Raw genomic sequence first — 22,581 nt, 5'->3', positions numbered from 1 at the left:
ATAGGAATAAAAACAATTTTAACATTAAATTAATTCATCAATATTATTTGAATGCAATTTATTATTCAGGTAGAAATGAGTCAATGTCAAAACTTCTAAATGACCACGGAATTTTGTTACAGCAATAAATTCAAATTTAGGGAAACAAAACGTGTATCATTTTCCTTTACGAACGCAACAAAATACGACTTTTGTTTATTTCAAATGTCAAAACTCAAATGTATTTTGCTTTTTTATTCCATTCTCCATTAAGAATGTTTTATACAAGTTAAATGAATTATTAGTATTGATATCACTACCTTAATGTTTATCTGAAGGTATTAATATCAGTTTCAGTTTCAGTTTCAGTTTAATGACAATATCAGCAAATACATGCTTTTTGCCAAAATTAACATCAAATTTCACAATTATCCATATTGAATCTAAACTGTTCTAACAAGCATCAAAAAGTTAGAAACGACCATACATGTATATTGTTTTGAAACTTAACTTGGAATTAGTTATGCTTATCACAAATTTTATTTCTTCGATTTGCGTCATTTACAAAAATGATTTGTTTTATCTAATCGCATTTTAAACTTTATGTGACCGTTAGTTATATGATATATGCTGATATATTAATATCTTTTATCTTATTAAAAATATGTAACTCAAATCAGCTGAGTTGTCTTTTCCCTAAACGTTTGTCCAAACAAACTTAAAAGCATATGTATATGCTTCGGTTTTAAAATTTAACGCACAATAGGAGACAAACTTTATTTCTTTTATAAATCGCATGATATCTCTCTCTCTCTCTCTCTCTCTCTCTCTCTCTCTCTGGCAGTGAGGCATTGTGTACAGTGGGGAATACAAAGGAGCGAAGCAATAGAATGGGTACAGAAATTTTGAAGTAGTCGCTTAGCCGAGGAAGAGACGGTGGGTTTGTTCGATATTGAAATTTGTTTGTAAAAAACGTTTGGTGTTCGCGATAAATGCATGTAAATGTTTAATCATCGATAGCTAAGTCAGAATCGCTCCGGATTATGCACCAGTAAATTGTAACCACGGCCCCCAAAGTCCGGGGGTATGCCGGGGATAGCCGGGGAAATGGGCCGTGTTTTTACCATCCCGGGGGCCCCGCAGTGCCGGGTGATTGCGGTAGTTTTGTATTCACGCCAAATATAGCGGCGAATGGGCCTTACCTAGGGTCCCTTGGTTGCGGGGGCATTTGGCAGGGATTTGACCATCAGTTCGTCCCTGCAGGGCTGGGTTTTACCCGGGCTTGGATAGACCGAAAGTCAAAGTCCCCGCTATTCCCCGGACCTGGAGGGGCAGTGGTTACAATTGACTGGTGCAATACTGATCACAAGGAACTTTCATCTGAGGTTCAAATCTGACCAAATCCTCAATTACATCTTCTTAGAAAAACGAAACAATGTCCGTCAAATCATTTCTACAAAATATAATCAGCGATCAAGCTTTCAATGTGATGAAAATCGGTGAAAAAATTATATTCAAATCTCGTTGGTCCACAAATATGTGCCTACACTTCAGTTTTATAGGTGCTTTAGAAAAATCCATTTCAAAATTGAACATGAAATGAAGACCAAGTTTTGAAGAAAAACCCCACACAAAAACATAAGAGCGGCGTACTCGAAATGAACTAATTAAAAGCAAATCATAAATTATTCTCAGTCCATACCATGTTTTTTTTTCTTTGCATTTCGGTAAGATTCAAATAACGCATAATAAAAGTACATATATATATATATATATATTGATCGAACTACTGGCAATTAGAGATATCATCAATTCATTAGTGAAACTTCCTTTTATAAACATTTTTAAATGCTACAAACAGAATGTATATTTATATATGTATATTTAAATGTTAAATGATACAATAAAGTCTTACCGCAGCCTGAGTAAAACGTAGTTGACTAGACAGTATGATAGCTGAAAACCAACAAAATGTCAATTCCATCTTAGGACATCACGCCGCAAAGTTAAATATCAGCGAACAGTTCACCACGTAACACTGAATCGTTATACTAGTAAAAACGCAAGTTCAGCACGTAGCGCGTCAACGTTATACCAGTAAAACACAATTTCACCACAAACGATCTGCTACGATATTCCAGTGAAAAAGAGTTCAATAATAAGTTAATCCAGTAGAAAAATAAGTTCACCACGTAGCGCGTCAACGTTATTCCAGTGAAATCAAGTTCACCACGTAGCGAGTCAACGTTATTCCAGTGAAATCAAGTTCACCACGTAGCGCGTCAACGTTATTCCAGTGAAATCAAGTTCACCACGTAGCGAGTCAACGTTATTCCAGTGAAATCAAGTTCACCACGTTTTTTCACCACGTAGCGAGTCAACGTTATTCCAGTGAAATCAATTTCACCACGTAGCGCGTCAACGTTATTCCAGTGAAAGCAAGTTCACCACGTAGCGCGTCAACGTTATTCCAGTGAAATCAAGTTCACCACGTAGCGCCGTAACGTTTTATCAGAAGAAATCAAGTTCACAACAAACTCAACAATTTATCTTCACACACACACACAGACAGAATTAACATCACATTTTTAAATCAAATAATTTAATTTTTAACGTATCTTCCGGGAAATATTTAGATGAATCTTTACCAAAACAGTTAAAGTTAATTTAAGTTGACTTAATAAAGTTGAAATGCTTTTCCTATCATCATAAATTAATTTCAATTTTATTTAAATTATCTATCGGTTATCGATTATATCTTCGGCGACTGACGTTCTCTGTAATGAGTGTTCTCTTCACTTTTGGGAAATTTTAATTCTATGATGAGTATTCATCTTCTTTTCAATTTAATTCATTAAAATCAATCTAGTGTTTACACTTAATGTCCGTGTTCAATGGTTGTTTTGAGATTTTTATCACGACTGTTTATAAAGTGCCCTGATCCTCTCATTGAAGTACATATAAAGGTGCTGTACTTTAGAAGTATCACATTGACAGCGTTTTCGTCAACCAGCATTCAAATATTTAATGCCAATATCATCCGTAACAGCGGCTATAGCGACATTAAAGGTACATTGCTTTATCATTCAGTTAAAGATATAAGCTTTTATTTCCGCCACCTCAAAATTGATATTATTAAGGCGTTGCCTGTAGGCATAGGCGGAAGTGTGTATTACGTTTTGTGTACTACGTCATCCGGGTATGTGTACGTGTGTACTACGTTCTGTGTACTACGTTGTGCATGCATGACTTGTACACGACAAATACACGACAAGTACACTTACACGACAAGTACACTTACACGACAAGTACACTCACACGACAAGTACACTTACACGACAAATACACTTACATGATAAGTACACGTACATGACAGGTAAACTTACACAACAAGTAAACTTACACGACATGTACAATTACATGACAACTACACTAACATGACAAGTACACTACCACGACACGTATACTTACACGACAAGTTCACATACACGACAAATACACTCATACGACAAGTACACTCATACGACAAGTACACTTACACGACAAGTACACGTGCATGGCAAATACATGTACATTGCAAGTTCACTTATACGACAAATACACGTATATGACAAGCACACGTACATGACAAGAACACGTACATGACAAGTACACTTACACGACATGTACGTTCACACGACAAGTACACTCATACGACAAGTACACTTACACGACAAGTACACGTACATGACAAGTACAAGTACATGACAAGTACACTTACACGACAAGTGCACTCGACGACAAGTACACTCATACGACAAGTACACTTACACGACAAGTACACGAACATGACAAGTACAAGTACATGACAAGTACACTTACACGATAAGTACACTCACACGACAAGTACACTCACGCGACAAGTACATTTACACGACAAGTACACTCACACGACAAGTACACTTACACGACAAGTACACTCACACGACAAGTACACTCACACGACAAGTACACGAACATGACAAGTACAAGTACATGACAAGTACACTTACACGACAAGTACACTCACACGACAAGTACACTCACGCGACAAATACACTCACACGACAAGTACACTTACACGACAAGTACACGACAAGTACAAGTACAAGTACATGACAAGTACACTTACACGACAAGTACACTCACACGACAAGTACACTTACACGACAAATACACTCACCCGACAAGTACACTTACACGACAAGTACACGAACATGACAAGTACAAGTACATGACAAGTACACTTACACGACAAGTACACTCACACGACAAGTACACTCACGCGACAAGTACATTTACACGACAAGTACACTCACACGACAAGTACACGAACACGACAAGTACACTTACACGACAAGTACAGGTACATGACAAGTACACTTACACGACAAGTACACTTACACGACAAGTACACTTACACGACAAGTACACTTACACGACAAGTACACTTACACGACAAGTACAGGTACATGACAAGTACACTTACACGACAAGTACAATTACACGACAAGTACACTTATACGACAAGTACACTTACACGACAAGTACAATTACACGACAAGTACACTCACACGACAAGTACACTTACACGACAAGTACAAGTACATGACAAGTACACTTACACGACAAGTACACTCACACGACAAGTACACTCACGCGACAAGTACACTTACACGACAAGTACACTCACGCGACAAGTACACTTACACGACAAGTACACTCACACGACAAGTACACTCACACGACAAGTACACTTACACGACAAGTACACGTACATGACAAGTACACTCACACGACAAGTACACTTACACGACAAGTACAAGTACATGACAAGTACACTTACACGACAAGTACACTCACACGACAAGTACACTCACGCGACAAGTACACTTACACGACAAGTACACTCACGCGACAAGTACAATTACACGACAAGTACACTCACACGACAAGTACACTCACACGACAAGTACACTTACACGACAAGTACACGTACATGACAAGTACACTCACACGACAAGTACACTTACACGACAAGTACAGGTACACGACAAGTACACTCACGCGACAAGTACACTCACACGACAAGTACACTCACGCGACAAGTACACTTACACGACAAGTACACGTACACGACAAGTACACTTACACGACAAGTACAGGTACATGACAAGTACACTTACACGACAAGTACACTCACACGACAAGTACATTCACACGACAAGTACAGGTACACGACAAGTACACTCACACGACAAGTACAGGTACATGACAAGTACACTTACACGACAAGTACAGGTACATGACAAGTACACTTACACGACAAGTACACTCACACGACAAGTACAGGTACATGACAAGTACACTTACACGACAAGTACACGTACATGACAAGTACACTTACACGACAAGTACACTTACACGACAAGTACAGGTACACGACAAGTACACTTACACGACAAGTACAGGTACACGACAAGTACACTTACACGACAAGTACATTCACACGACAAGTACAGGTACACGACAAGTACAGGTACACGACAAGTACACTTACACGACAAGTACACTTACACGACAAGTACATTCACACGACAAGTACAGGTACACGACAAGTACACTCACACGACAAGTACACTCACACGACAAGTACACTCACACGACAAGTACACTTACACGACAAGTACACTCACACGACAAGTACAGGTACAGGACAAGTACACTCACACGACAAATACACTCACACGACAAGTACAGGTACACGACAAGTACACTCACACGACAAGTACACTCACACGACAAGTACACTTACACGACAAGTACAGGTACACGACAAGTACACTCACACGACAAGTACAGGTACATGACAAGTACACTTACACGACAAGTACACTCACACGACAAGTACACTTACACGACAAGTACACTTACACGACAAGTACACTCACACGACAAGTACAGGTACACGACAAGTACACTTACACGACAAGTACACTCACACGACAAGTACAGGTACACGACAAGTACACTCACACGACAAGTACACTCACACGACAAGTACACTTACACGACAAGTACAGGTACACGACAAGTACACTCACACGACAAGTACAGGTACATGACAAGTACACTTACACGACAAGTACAGGTACATGACAAGTACAATTACACGACAAGTACACTCACACGACAAGTACACTTACACGACAAGTACAGGTACACGACAAGTACACTTACACGACAAGTACACGTACATGACAAGTACACTCACGCGACAAGTACACTCACGCGACAAGTACACTTACACGACAAGTACAGGTACATGACAAGTACACTCACACGACAAGTACACTTACATGACAAGTACACTCACGCGACAAGTACACTTACACGACAAGTACACTCACACGACAAGTACAGGTACACGACAAGTACACTCACACGACAAGTACACTCACACGACAAGTACACTTACACGACAAGTACAGGTACACGACAAGTACACTCACACGACAAGTACAGGTACATGACAAGTACAGGTACATGACAAGTACAATTACACGACCAGTACAGGTACATGACAAGTACAATTACACGACAAGTACACTTACACGACAAGTACACGAACACGACAAGTACACTAACACGGCAAGTACACTCACACGACAAGTACACTTACACGACAAGTACAGGTACATGACAAGTACAATTACACGACAAGTACACTTACACGACAAGTACACGAACACGACAAGTACACTAACACGGCAAGTACACTCACACGACAAGTACACTCACACGACAAGTACAGGTACACGACAAGTACACTTACACGACAAGTACAGGTACACGACAAGTACACTTTCACGACAAGTACACTCACACGACAAGTACAGGTACACGACAAGTACACTAACACGACAAGTACACTTACACGACAAGTACACTCACACGACAAGTACAGGTACACGACAAGTACACTCACACGACAAGTACACTTACACGACAAGTACACTCACACGACAAGTACAGGTACACGACAAGTACACTTACACGACAAGTACACTCACACGACAAGTACAGGTACACGACAAGTACACTTACACGACAAGTACACTTACACGACAAGTACACTCACACGACAAGTACAGGTACACGACAAGTACACTCACACGACAAGTACAGGTACACGACAAGTACACTTACACGACAAGTACAGGTACATGACAAGTACACTCACACGACAAGTACACTCACGCGACAAGTACACTTACACGACAAGTACACTTACACGACAAGTACACTTACACGACAAGTACACTCACACGACAAGTACACTTACACGACAAGTACAGGTACACGACAAGTACACTCACGCGACAAGTACACTTACATGACAAGTACACTCACACGACAAGTACACTCACGCGACAAGTACAGGTACATGACAAGTACACTCACGCGACAAGTACACTTACATGACAAGTACACTCACACGACAAGTACACTCACGCGACAAGTACACTTACACGACAAGTACACTTACACGACAAGTACACTCACACGACAAGTACAGGTACACGACAAGTACACTTACACGACAAGTACACTTACACGACAAGTACACTTACACGACAAGTACAGGTACACGACAAGTACACTTACACGACAAGTACACTTACACGACAAGTACACTTACACGACAAGTACACTTACACGACAAGTACACTTACACGACAAGTACACTCACGCGACAAGTACACTTACACGACAAGTACAGGTACACGACAAGTACACTTACACGACAAGTACACTTACACGACAAGTACAGGTACACGACAAGTACACTTACACGACAAGTACACTTTTACGACAAGTACACTTACACGACAAGTACAGGTACATGACAAGTACACTCACGCGACAAGTACACTTACATGACAAGTACACTCACACGACAAGTACACTCACGCGACAAGTACACTTACACGACAAGTACACTTACACGACAAGTACACTCACACGACAAGTACAGGTACACGACAAGTACACTTACACGACAAGTACACTTACATGACAAGTACACTTACACGACAAGTACACTTACACGACAAGTACACTTACACGACAAGTACACTTACACGACAAGTACAGGTACACGACAAGTACACTTACACGACAAGTACACTTACACGACAAGTACACTTACACGACAAGTACACTTACACGACAAGTACAGGTACATGACAAGTACACTTACACGACAAGTACAATTACACGACAAGTACACTTATACGACAAGTACACTTACACGACAAGTACAATTACACGACAAGTACACTTACACGACAACTACACTTACACGACAAGTACAGGTACACGACAAGTACAATTACACGACAAGTACAATTACACGACAAGTACACTTACACGACAAGTACAGGTACACGACAAGTACACTTACACGACAAGTACACTTACACGAGAAGTACACTTACACGACAAGTACAGGTACACGACAAGTACAGGTACACGACAAGTACAGGTACACGACAAGTACACTTACACGACAAGTACACTTACACGACAAGTACACTTACACGACAAGTACAGGTACACGACAAGTACACTTACACGACAAGTACACTTACACGACAAGTACACTTACACGACAAGTACAGGTACATGACAAGTACACTTACACGACAAGTACACTCACACGACAAGTACACTCACGCGACAAATACACTCACATGACAAGTACACTCACACGACAAGTACACTTACACGACAAGTACAGGTACACGACAAGTACACGAACACGACAAGTACACTTACACGACAAGTACACTTACACGACAAGTACAGGTACATGACAAGTACACTTACACGACAAGTACACTTACACGACAAGTACACTTACACGACAAGTACAGGTACACGACAAGTACACTTACACGACAAGTACAGGTACACGACAAGTACAGGTACACGACAAGTACACTTACACGACAAGTACACTTACACGACAAGTACACTTACACGACAAGTACAGGTACATGACAAGTACACTTACACGACAAGTACAATTACACGACAAGTACACTTATACGACAAGTACACTTACACGACAAGTACAATTACACGACAAGTACACTCACACGACAAGTACACTTACACGACAAGTACAAGTACATGACAAGTACACTTACACGACAAGTACACTCACACGACAAGTACACTCACGCGACAAGTACACTTACACGACAAGTACACTCACGCGACAAGTACAATTACACGACAAGTACACTCACACGACAAGTACACTCACACGACAAGTACACTTACACGACAAGTACACGTACATGACAAGTACACTCACACGACAAGTACACTTACACGACAAGTACATTCACACGACAAGTACACTTACACGACAAGTACACGTATATGCCAAGTTCACTTACACGACAAGTACACTTACACGACAAGTACACTTACACGACAAGTACTCTAACACGACAAGTACACGTACATGACAAATACACTCACACGACAAGTACCCTTACACGACAAGTACAATTACACGACAAGTACAATTATACGACAAGTACACGTACATGACAAATACACTCACACGACAAGTACCCTTACACGACAAGTACAATTACACGACAAGTACAATTACACGACAAGTACACTTACACTTACACGACAAGTTCATTTACACGACATATACACTTACACGACAAGTAAACTTACACGACAAGTACACTTACACGACAAGTACTCTAACACGACAAGTACACGTACATGACAAATACAATTACACGACAATTTCACTTACTGGACAAGTACACTTACACGACAAGTACACTTACACGACAAGTACACTTACACGACAAGTACACTTACACGACAAGTACACTTACACGACAAGTACACTAACACGACAAGTACACTTACACGACAAGTACACGTACATGACAAGTACACTTACACGACAAATACACTCACTCGACAAGTACACGTACATGACAAATACACTTACACGACAAATACACTCACTCGACAAGTACACGTACACGACAAGTACACTTACACGACAAATACACTCACTCGACAAGTACACGTACATGACAAATACATTTACACGACAAGTACACTTACACGATAAGTACACTTACATGGCAACTACACTTACATGACAACTACACCTACACGAAACGCACAATTACGTTTCAAATAAGGTTTTTCCTATGAAGACCATTTGATGGTATGGTACTTTAAATAAATACGTTTGGTATGTATAAGTACTTTTAAAATATGTTGTTTTTTTTATGTTAAAATGGTCACAAGCAACAAAAGTACCCATGACTTTGACTTAAATGTCGTACTATGTTTGTCAAGTTATCGTGCCGCATTGTATTTTTCAGCGCGACTATAGAATTGCGAAGTTACATAAATTATTTGTTTTGGAGTTTGAAAGAAGTATACAAACATTACATCAAAGGGAACAAATTATAGGTATATCAGCTGGGCGGATGCAGGACAAAGTAAAATAAATAAATGGCTGCAGAGTTTTCAGAAATGTTGATTGGAGAAGGAATGATGTATTTTGTTTGACAAATTCAGTTCTTCACAAAGCGTCGACAATTTCGGCTTTTCGTCCGATCAGCTCACAAACTAACACTAGCCGTTACAAGTTATTCATTAGCTAGTTGCCTATAAATTGTATGAACGAATGCCAAGTCTGGGACGAATATTGTCCTCTCATCGACAACCGTTCGACACCTGTTTCTTGATTGGTAACAACTAGTTGGAGATTCGTTGCAAATGATCGTAAGCATAATGCACCAGTCAATTGAAACCACGCCCCCGGTCCGGGGGGCATAACAGAGATAGCGGGGGAAATGGACCGTGTTTTTAGGTGACCCCGCAATGCCGAGTGAATGCAGTGGTTTTGTTTTCGCGCAGAAAATAGCGGGGAATGCAGGTCATATCTGTTGGATAATGGCCGAGGTGTTTCGGTTTTTATGGTAAGTGGCCAGACGATTTTCTTTATAACTTTTAGAACTTTATGAAATGAGAATAATACACATATTATTGAAAACGTGCTTAGCTTTATCCCGTGCTATGGTAGTAAAGATTTATCCAGCAAATGGGGCCTTGGTCCTTAATGTCATTTCCGTAAATTCAACAATTTCCTTAACTGTTTAATTCTATTGACATAACGCGTTTACGTAATGTTTATCCTGCAATTAATTAATGGAAAGAGTTTAAAAACGAAAAACCCATTTTTTTCCGAAAAATAAAACAAATCAAAATTCTACACTTAAGTTAAAACATTTTAAAATTTTCTTAATACTCCTCTGTCATTCGGCCCCCGGTCCAGTAATTACATATTAATTTACTAATCATCGATACATTCCACGTGCTGAAAGTTCTATTTAATGTTTATTATTATCATGATTATGTTATAATCAAAGTTTAAAGCAAGTAATGATATTGTGAAAGTTTCCATTATAATGGAACAGTGTAGGGGTTGATGCTCATACAATGGAGAGAATCTACTGCGTAGAATATGATGAATACCAACTTGTGTATCAATGTATCCACTGAAGTTTAATACTGGGTCTATATAAACAGGTTAAATATACTGAAATACCGGTCTGTATATCTTTTCAATTGAAGTAATTTGAAAGAACGTTCAAAACGTTTTCCTTTATGATAATGTAAATTTGTCACCAAGTACCAATAACCATTCAATGAATATTAGAATTAAGAGATTGATTGTGACCCATAAACTAGTTTACCCCTCCCATCAACTCCCTCCCCCTCCAACTCAACCCTGTTATGATGTTCATTTCTTTAAATCCATGTTTTTAGTATAAACTTATTTATTTTACAAGGATTGTGAAACAAGCTTTTGCAACTTATTGAAATCACTCTCGATGGCAAGATGATGCGAGAGTGTGGTCGTGTGCTGTTGGGTAAACTCGGAGTACCCGGAGGAAGCCCAGTTGTCCGACTTGGTGACCAAACACCAAACTCACATGCGCCCAGGCCGGGAATCGAACCCGGGTCGCCTAGGTAAGAAGCGAGTGCACTAACCACTGCGCTAACCGGACAACCAATCCGTGTTTTATGAGCGAGAACGGATGGCGCTTCAGAATGGACGGCGGATAGATGGAGGAATTAACATGGGAGTTATTATTCGTTTATATTCTTGCGAGAGAGAGAGAGAGAGAGAGAGAGAGAGAGAGAGAGAGAGAGAGAGAGAGAGAGAGAGAGAGAGAGGAGGGGGGAGGGAGGGAGGGAGGGAGGGAGAGAGAGAGAGAGAGAGAGAGAGAGAGAGAGAGAGGGGAGGAAGGGAGGGAGGGAGAGAGAATAACAGATAGAGAGGAAGGGAGGAAGGGAGGGAGAGAGGGGGGGTAGGGAGAGAGAGTAACAGAGAGGGAGAAAGGGGGAGAGGGATAAAGGGAGGGAGGGAGAAAGGGAGAAGAAAGGGAGAGAGAGAGAGAGAGAGAGAGAGAGAGAGAGAGAGAGAGAGAGAGAGAGAGGGAGGGAGGGAGGGAGGGAGGGAGGGAGGGAGGGAGGGAGGGAGAGTAACAGAGAGAGAGGAAGGGAGGGAGGGAGAGAGAGTAACAGAGAGGGAGAAAGGGGGAGAGGGATAACGGGAGAGAGTGAGGGAGGGAGGGAGAGAGAGAGAAAGGGAGAAGAAAGGGAGAGAGGGAGGTTAGGAGACATGCGAAAGGAGAGAGCGCGACAGGGTGAGTAGAAAATGGGAAGAAGAGGAGTAAGGGTGGAATTGACACCACGCCGATAGCGATAAGGCTACGCCTAGCAAAAAGAAATAATGTCTTAACTTCAAAATAAAACATTTCGAAATAGCATCAGAATTCTGTTACAGTAGAATAACAGTTTCTATTTCAAAACTCAAATTTAGGGGGTAAAAAACATGTATTAATTTCCTTTACGTTAGTCAACAAAAGACGACGTTTGTTTAGAAACATTGTCAAAACTCCATGTTTTTCTTCATTTCTTCATAAAGAACAGGTGAATGATTATTATTGATACAAGTACCTTAATGTTTCTCTCAATAAGTTAATATCGGTTTTAAATGAAATAAAAGACTGTTGTAACAAGCAACAGAGAAGTTAGACATGATCATAGTCATTATAAATGCACAGGATTTTACTTTGATTTACGTCAAAGAAGATTTTGTTTTAGCTACGCGTATATATTTTTTTGAGATTTACTTATATGATATCGGAAATTTAATCAAATTTAATAAAAATGTAACTCAAATTAACTGAGTTGTCTTTTTCACCAGTATGTCCAAACAAGCTTAAAAGCAAATGTATATGCTTCGGATTTAAGACTTTTTGCACAACCTGAAAAGGAGACAAATTTCCAAACAGAACTAAATCGCAAGATATCGTCAATATTATAAATATTATAAACTAATACTCAAATGATATTTCTTGTTTTAAGACTAACGAAAAATATACGTATATTTAGTATGGATACATTAAGACAGTTTCATGGTTGAAATAGTCTACTAAAAGGTTCTTTGTTATCAAACAATTGCAAAAATGCATAATTTGAGCAGCATTTAGGGAAAATGTCAGTATTTCGGATTTCTTTAATTGTCTTTACTATCTCTCAGTTATGAGAAGCATATATTGTGTTAAATATATAGAAAACAGCGTCATTACACTACTGTTGATAAGTGCAGATTGTCGGCGATCATGGCGGATAGCAACGGCAACTGATAAGCCCCGCCTTATCTTGGCACTGATTGGTCAGTCGGGTATCGATCAGGGGCCGTATTCAATACGCAATTTAGATTGAACTTAAATGTGACCAAGTCTGCGAAAATGGGTCCTAATGAGGAAAAATGACATTTTCAGGTTTTTACATTTTCTGAATGTGCTATGTTTCAGAAATAAAGTCCTGAAGTTTTAAGCTGATATCTTTAAAATTGACAAATTTCGCGATACCACTATTTGTTATAAAATGGTGAAAACAATGAAGGAAATGGAAACATAAGTAAATATAATTGCTCAGAAAACGTGTTGTTTTTTAATCTCGCTTTATTTATCTTCAAATGCATTTCCTTTAAAAGCATAAAAACTCTTAAACAAGAGAATATTACACAATTTATACCAAATTAAAATAGCGTGCTGAACTTGATCCTGTTTTAAAGGACTTGAAGATGTTTCGAGAAATTGGAGCCAGCCTAGTTTGACTGACAAACCGCGTCATGTAGATGGAGCAGAGAAAGGAGAAAGAAGAAGTGCGGAAGGAGAGAGCGAGAGAGGAAAGGTAGAAAGGGGGATAAAGGGAGAGAGAGGGAAGACAGGAAGATAACCCAAAATGGTAGAACATGGAAGTGTAGATGGAGAGGATAAAGGATGGAAGAAAGATGAGGAGAAGTAATGAAGAAGAGGAGAAGAAGGGTGGAGGAAGGAGAGAATAAAGTGAGAGGGTAGAGGGTGGAGGAAGGGGATGATAAAGTGAGAGGGTAGAGGGTGGAGGAAGGGGAGGATAAAGTGAGAGGGTATATGAGGGGAAGAAGTGGAAGATAAAATGAGAGGGTATATGAGGGGAAGATGACTGGAAGAAGGGGAGGATAAAGTGAGAGGGTAGAAGGGTGGAAAAGGGTGAAAAGGGGGATAGAGTGAGAGGGTAGAAAAGGGGAAGGAAGGGAAGATAAAGTGAGTGGGTAGAAGAGGGGAAGAAGGGTGGAAGAAGGGGAGGATACAGTGAGAGGGTAGAAGAGGAGAAGAAGGGGAGGATACAGTGAGAGGGTAGAAGAGGGGAAGAAGGGTGGAAGAAAGGCAGGATAAAGTGAGAGGGTAGAAGAGGGGAAGAAGGGTGGAAGAAATGGAGGATAGGGTGAGAAGGTAGAAGAGGGGAAGAATGAGGGAAGAAGGGGAGGATAGGGTGACAGGGTAGAAGAGGGGTAGAAGGGTGGAAGAAGGGGAGAATCAAGTGAGTGGGTAGAAAAGGGGAAGAAGGGTGGAATAAGGGAAGGATAGAATGATAGGGTAGAAGAGGGCAAGAATGAGCGAAGAAGGGGAGAATAGAATGAGAGGGTAAAAGAGGGGTAGAAAGGGGAAGCAGGGGAGGATAGAGTGAGAGGGTAGAAGGGTGGAAGAAAGGGAGGATAGAGTGATAGGGTAGAAGGGTGGAAGAAGGGGAGGATAAAGAGAGAGGGAAGAAGGGTGAAGAAGTGGAGGATCGAGCGAGTGGGTAGAAGAGGGGAAGAAGGGTGGAAGAAGGGGAGGATAAAGTGAGAGGGTAGAAGGGTGGAAGAAGAGGAGGATCGAGTGATAGGGTAGAAGGGTGGAAGAAGGCGAGGATAGTAAGAGGGGGAGAAGGGTGGAAGAAGGGGAGGATAAAGTGAGAGGGTAGAAAAGGGGAAGAAGAGGAGGATAGAGTGAGTGTGTAGAAGAGGGGAAGAAGGGTGGAAGAAGGGGAGGATAAAGTGAGAGGGTAGAAGAGGGGAAGAAGGGGAGGATAAAGTGAGAGGGTAGAAAAGGGGAAGAAGAGGAGGATAGAGTGAGTGGGTAGAAGAGGGTAAGAAGGGTGGAAGAAGGGGAGGATAAAGTGAGAGGGAAGAAGGGTGGAAGAAGAGGAGGATCGGGTGAGAGGGTAGAAGGGTGGAAGAAGTGGAGGATCGAGTGATAGGGTAAAAGGGTAGAAGAAGGCGAGGATAATGAGAGGAGGAGAAAGGTGGAGGAAGGGGAGGATAAAGTGAGAGGGTAGAAAAGGGGAAGAAGGGGAGGATAGTAAGAGGGGTAGAAGGGTGGAGGAAGGGGAGGAAAAGTGGGAGGGTAGAAGGGTGGAGGAAGGGGAGAATCAAGTGAGAGGGTAGAAGGGTGGAAGAAGGGGAAGGATAGAGTGAGAGGGTAGAAGGGTGGACGAAGGGGAGGATAGAGTGAGAGGGAAGAAATGTGGAAGAAGAGCAGGATAGAGTGAGAGGGTAAAGGGTGAAAGAAGGGGAGGATAGAGTTAGAGGGAAGAAGGGGAGGATAAAGTAAAAGGGTAGAAGAGGGGAAGAAGGGGAGGATAAAGTGAAAGGGTAGAAGAGGAAAGGAAGGGGATGAAAGAGTGAGAGGTGGAGAAGGGTGGAGGAAGGGGAGGATAAAGTGAAAGGGAAGAAGGTTGGAAGAAGGGAAGGATAAAATGAGAGGGTATAAGGGTGGAGGAAGGGGAGGATAGAGTGAGAGGGAAGAAGGGTGGAAGAAGAGGAGGATAAAGTGAGAGGGTAGAAGGGTGGAGGAAGGGGAGGATAAAGTGAAAGTTAAGAAGGGTGGAAGAAGGGGAGGATAAAGTGAGAGGGTATAAGGGTGGAGGAAGGGGAGGATAGAGTGAGAGGGAAGAAGGGTGGAAGAAGGGGATGAGAAAGTGAGAGGGTAGAAGGGTGGAGGAAGGGGAGGATAAAGTGAGAGGGAAGAAGGGGATGATAGAGTGAAAGGGTAGAAGAGGGGAAGAAGGGTGGAAGAAAGGCAGGATAAAGTGAGAGGGTAGAAAATGGGAAGAAGAGGAGGATAGAGTGAGTGGGTAAAAGAGGGGAAGAAGGGTGGAAGAAGGTGAGGATAAAGTGAGAGGGTAGTAGGGTGTAAGAAGAGGAGGATCGAGTGAGAGGGTAGAAGGGTGGAAACAGGGGAGGTTAGAGTGAGAGGGGGAGAAGGGTGGAAGAAGGGAGGATAAAGTAAGAAGGAAGAAGGGTGAAGGAAGGGTAGGATAGAGTGAGAGGGAAGAAGGGTGGAGGAAGGGTAGGATAAAGTGAGAGGGTAGAAGGGTTGAAGATGGGGATATATTAAGTGAGAGGCAGGATGGGTTAAAGAAGGGAAGGATAGAGTGAGAAGGTAGAAGGGTGTAGGAAGAGAAGGATAGAGTGAGAGGGAAGAAGAAGGAAAGAAGGGTGGAAGAAGGGGAGGATAAAGTGAGAGGGTAGAAAAGGGGAAGAAGAGGAGGATAGAGTGAGTGGGTAGAAGAGGGGAAGAAGGGTGGAAGAAGGGGAGGATAAAGTGAGAGGGTAGAAGAGGTGAAGAAGCGGAGGATAGAGTGAGAGGATAGAAGAGGGGAAGAAGGGGGATAAAGTGAGAGGTTATATGAGGGGAAGAAGGGGCGGTTAAAGTGGAAGAACAGAGGCAGAGGAGAGGGGTCGAGAAAGAGGGTGACAAAGGAAAAAGTTCTAGTAGTAATAAGGAAAGTCGGTAAGATAATTCTCTTAACGTGCGCGACCACAAACGCATATACGATGTCGGCTATTGGAGCTAGTGGGAAAGACAAAAGGGAAGACAGATCTCGTACCATGCACGACCACACGTACGAGCGGTGTCTCTGAGAGCCGGCTTCGAAAACCAGCACCGCTAGTTCCCGTTCAAATTCGTTCAAGATTTGAAACCTTGTGAGATAGTTTGTAATTCTACAATATTTGGAGGTTTAAATGGCAGATTTATATTACGCTTTCCGTGGAAATATCCTTGGTATAAATGCACACAGTGGAACACAGAAAACCAACATAGTATCACCTCGTATTTTTAAGGCTTTATTTAGGAATAATAATTCTTCAAAATTGAGTATATTGTCATAATTTAGCTATTTAGTTATATTTTCTGACTTCCGCTGTTTTCTTCGGTCTATTTATATCATTGATAACTTTTCTATATGACAATACAAACACAGAATACATAATCATACTAACATACGTCAAGAGGATGCAAAAACTATTTAAGTTTAAACGAATGAATCAATAAAACCATTTATACATTGAACATTCAACATTTAACGTATTCGTGGCAGGTTAGATTAATCTTTAAATAAAATATAAAACATGAATATAAATCTGAAGTTTATTATTGCGTATCCTCCCAAGTATACACAGAACGAAAACTCCTTTTAAAGAGTTGCCGGACTGAAGTGCGGCGTCAATGACCGGAGTTACAAATGATACCGAACCATTTTCATCCGCGCTTTAAAAAGTTCCTTGTGCAACTTTATATTCCTTAATAAAAACATAATAATAAATTAAGCTATCATATAAACTTTCAACCTTCGCTGACGTGCATTGTGAGCGCCAATCACCAGCTGTAATAGTTTATTGAAAATCTAGGAGTTCGTCGATAATTTAAACTTACATAATATATCATTTTCCAAAGTGTATTCTAGTATTATTTTACAAAGCGCTGTATATCAACTGTCGATGTCTAACGTTATCTTACCATTGTCATCCGCTCAATTAGAAGTTTTTTTGCGCAATTAAACCTTAATAAATATACGCCATAATGTATTAAAGTGACTCGCTCATGTTTTTTTTTTATTTTACCAAAAATTAGTTTTCTCGGTAATGCACCTGAAAACACTTATTTAATCATTATTTTACTCTATGATATCAAAATTGCCGAAAAAAATACAGTTGTAGCATGAACAAGTATTTTGGTTGTAGTGGGGTTCGAACCCATGCCGGTAAAGTCAAGTAAAATTAGTATACATCCTGCTAGTCCACACGGCCACCGGGGTTTTACAAAAACGGGAGATATGTTGACCTGTTAACGATACATTGATAACATCACGTGATCATGCCAATCAACCAATCACGCAACACCACAGCCGTAATGTATGTTCAATCGCGTTATAAACGCTAATGAAAATTGTGGTCGTCAAAGACGATATTTAAGCAAATATCAATATTTGCTGAAGGGTTCCAGCTTCTGGCATTTTTGTTTTAACACTCCTTATGATTTACCACACTTTATTTTGTAATTAAAAAAGTGCATTTTACAAACCATGGGCGAGTTACTTTATAAAGCTGCACTCACACAGATGGAACATTTTGACTTTTTTTTTTGTCTTGGAACGAGCCAATTTTTGCGAAAATCCATGAAAACCAGTTATATAAGACTGCTGACAAAAATAGATCGCAGATTTTTATATTTAAGCTCAAAAATTGATGTTTTATGCATTATTCTTAAACCGTTAGTAACGATTTAAGCCATAAAACATTAATTTTCGAACGGAAAAATGAAAAACAACGATTTGATTTTTTGTCAGCAATCTTTTATTATTAGTTTGAAGATGTTTACCCAAAAAATTGCTCTTTCCAAAACAAAAAAATAAAACAGCTGTACAAATGGTAAATCTGTGAGAGTGCAGCTTTAAAGCTATCCTCTATACCATATTAAGTCATCAAAACAGTTTTAACGTCCCCTGACATGAATTGTTGAAGCCAGTAACAAACTACATTTAAACAACGAACATGATAAGACTAATCGTAATTTAGAACTTAATTCATATATCATTTTTAAAAACATATTCTTCTGTTAATGATAGTTAACAATGAACAGTATAATAACTGTCAAAATTTGATTAAGAATTTTAAGAGTTTTTGTATTGATTAGAAATATGATTTCCAATATATGTCGATCGATTAGTATATAGCCTTTGTCGTTCATTTACTTTTATATTCTTTACATTATCAACTTGAGCATGGTTTTGTAAACAGGTTAAACTGGTTAAATACATTTACTTAATCATCCTCTTTCTTACGTTTCAGTTTCGTAAAAAGCAGCAATCACATTTCATATCATTCAGATTTAAATCTTGAAATCTCGCTTCTTGAATGGAGACTTTTCTTTGTCAAATGATTGACTTGGGGCATTTATTTTCATATTGCATTAACGTCAATGTCAATTTCTATTGCCTACTCCAGTACATGTTGTAAGTGTATGGATGACAACAGCTCTATCTATTTCTACATACTTGGGTATCGATATAGATGATACTTAATGGTTCAGTGTAAGATCGTAATATATTTTACCGAGTGAGCACTTAAAGCTATATTTCACGAGTAGAGTCGACACGAGTGAAATATTTACTTTTGGTATTCACGAGGTGAAATATTTTGCGATCGTACACTGAAACGATTTTTATTATATGGTACATGAGGTTTTTCACTATATAATTTATTGGCAATTGCGGAATGTTTAATGGCAGTGGTTAAACGTATAAAAGACAAAACACTTGAAACACACACAGTGTTTACATTGCTATCAATTAACTGTTTATCCGTTAAATTAAAGGCTGGGTTTAATGGACTATTTTCTATCTTTTTATGTCATTTCGGAAATGAAAATGATCTCACATAGTGAAAACAAATGTTACTTTGAGCGTTTTCAAATTTCTTGTAAGTCATTCTACAAAATGAAGAGAGAGAGAGAGAGAGAGAGAGAGAGAGAGAGAGAGGCCGTTTGTACTAACAAGTTCCCATTTCATTACCGTATCTGCGGAATCTAGAGCTCCGTTAACCCGAATATTATGTATTCATGTAATGTAATAAGTGTATAATTAAATCAACACAGTTAAAGATTTATATAGAGAGTATATTATATTGACATACCGTTTAAATAATAACATGCGTTTGGGCCAAGTATGCGGACCCAAAACAATTTGTGATCTTTCCAAAGAAGGTATTGTAAATAAGTGGGTTGAGTATATTCTCATCTTTAACTGCAAAGCAACTGTTTAAATTAGTTTAGAATTAATCAATGGTGTAAATTGTAAAGAAGAAATAATCACACCTGTTTAACGGTGTAACCGATGAATGGACGTCGTGATTATAAAGACGGACTGAGACCACTTAAGTGTTTTAATAAAGTTCTTTGCAAATATAAAATGAGTGTACCTCCAGTGTAAAATTTCATTCACTGCATTATTAAAGAAGTCGGAAACGCTGCTTGTATGGGTACGTGTTCGTACGGATTTCTTTTTGTACGCTACGGCTCCTGGTATCAAGGGCGGTTCAAGGACTTGGTGTTAGAGGGGGCGTAACTTAGGGGCGTATCCTTTTGACATTTGCCCCTCATTCAGAACCGAAATTTATTTGGTTTTAAGTGTCGTTTGGTGAAAATCCTGGTAACGCGGTTCCATTAGTCACGTGGGTTACAGTGCTTTGATTTCAAAGTTTCAATAACTCATTGTTTCTAATGTTACCACTTTAATATAATAACGTTAGATGACATGAAGTAAATTCTAAATGATTAAGAATGGACAGAGTGAGCATAGCGAACGAACCCTTCGAAATCATTGAGATATTACTTCAGGTCACTTAACTGACTTATAATACATGTCATTGGCTGATACATTGACAACGCAAAATCTGGCGCAGTGGGTGTGTAGCGGATGAGTGGCAGTGGACGGACCTTTAAATGACCGCGAAAGCTGAAATTAAAATGATTGAGCCTACTACTTAATGAATGCCTATCTGCAATTCCATGAAGGTTGTATTCTAAATCTTATCAACGTATGTTGAAATGATATACCATTTTCAAACTAAGCACTGAGGGGTCCATTTCTCATAACAAAGAAAATATCAGCGTTGGTATATACTATTTCATAATACATCACATTATGAAAGCAACCCATCATTTTCTGATCACTGAATAAATGCAGATAAAAAATTCAACGATTTCTACTGAAGAAAAAGAAGATAATTATTAAATGGTGTCATTCAAATATTTTGAAATTTGAAAAAAGTGATTATTTTTTCGAATTCAGTTTAGTTAATGTTTTTTCCCCTTTCATATAATGATAATGTCATGAAAAATGTTGACGCCAATGGCACTATTGCACTTTATCTTGTTACAAGAGTACGTTTTAATCGAATCGACATATTTAATTGCAAAAACAGAATGAATAGAAGATCATATTATCAAAATGGAATGCTCAAGTCGGTGTAAAAGTGTGTATTGTTCAGTTTAAATTGGTAGTTTAACATCTATTAGAAAGACCATTCACTTGAAAATAAAAGTAAAAAGTTGATTTATATTCTTCAAATAAACATTTCGCTATAGTATGAATACATTTATGTATTTATTTATTTGTATACAGATGCACATTGGTTCGTTAGAATTTGTAAAGTATTTATTTACTATTTACTTCATAACACTTCAAAAGAAATGTCCTGCGTCACCGATTCGCATTGAGGGACTAGCTGGAGACGATAAATGATGTGATTTTATAGAAACCATATCTACTTTAGAGGTCTGATGCGATCAAATGTAAACATTTCACCACAAAACAACATCTTAAGGTTCTAAATAAAGGCATGGAAGAGAAAAATCAATACGAAATTGAACTTAAATAAAGTTACAGACGAACCCCGTTCGCTCGAACTCCGAGAGACAGGCGAAATGCCTCGAGCTTCGATTAATTCGAGCCAAGCGAGAATGCTTACATCCAGAAGGAAGATATCTGTTCTTTACATTTAGTTCGAGCCAACGAGGTTTTCGAGCCAAGCGAGTTCGAACCAACGGGGTTCGACTGTAACTTTATTTTATTCCAATTTTGTTTTGATTTTTCTTCTGTATTACAGCAAAGAAAACCGAGAAAATAAGCCCTGGCTTCCACAACTTTATTGTAGATGTTTATAAGTTTACACATTAAAGTTATTGCGAAACCCCCATACCAAAATCAACCAGTTTCAGCTGACTATGATGATCTAAAAAATTTGAGGCATATAAAGGAAGCAATTACAACCTAATCAACATATTAACATTAATAAGT

General features: G+C 39.4%; 1 protein-coding gene across 8 annotated transcripts in view; it reads right to left on the bottom strand.

Moving 5' to 3' along the window:
• The window catches only part of LOC128206838 (protocadherin gamma-C5-like), an 84,935-nt gene that overhangs the window by 34,750 nt on the left and 27,604 nt on the right, over window positions 1-22,581 (bottom strand). The window contains exon 1 of one of the 8 annotated variants that reach the window (XM_052909522.1): window positions 1,895-2,757. The exons of the other annotated variants lie outside the window; for them this stretch is intronic. The gene's annotated coding sequence lies outside the window, so the exon portion shown is untranslated. Of the gene's footprint in view, window positions 1-1,894; window positions 2,758-22,581 lie in introns of those variants that run through there. 8 annotated transcript variants of the gene reach the window in all.

Source organism: Mya arenaria, chromosome 10 (assembly GCF_026914265.1).
Source record: "Mya arenaria isolate MELC-2E11 chromosome 10, ASM2691426v1".
Classification (NCBI taxonomy): domain Eukaryota; kingdom Metazoa; phylum Mollusca; class Bivalvia; order Myida; family Myidae; genus Mya; species Mya arenaria.
Note: the sequence above shows the minus strand (reverse complement) of the source record. Positions and strands in the feature narration are given on the sequence as shown.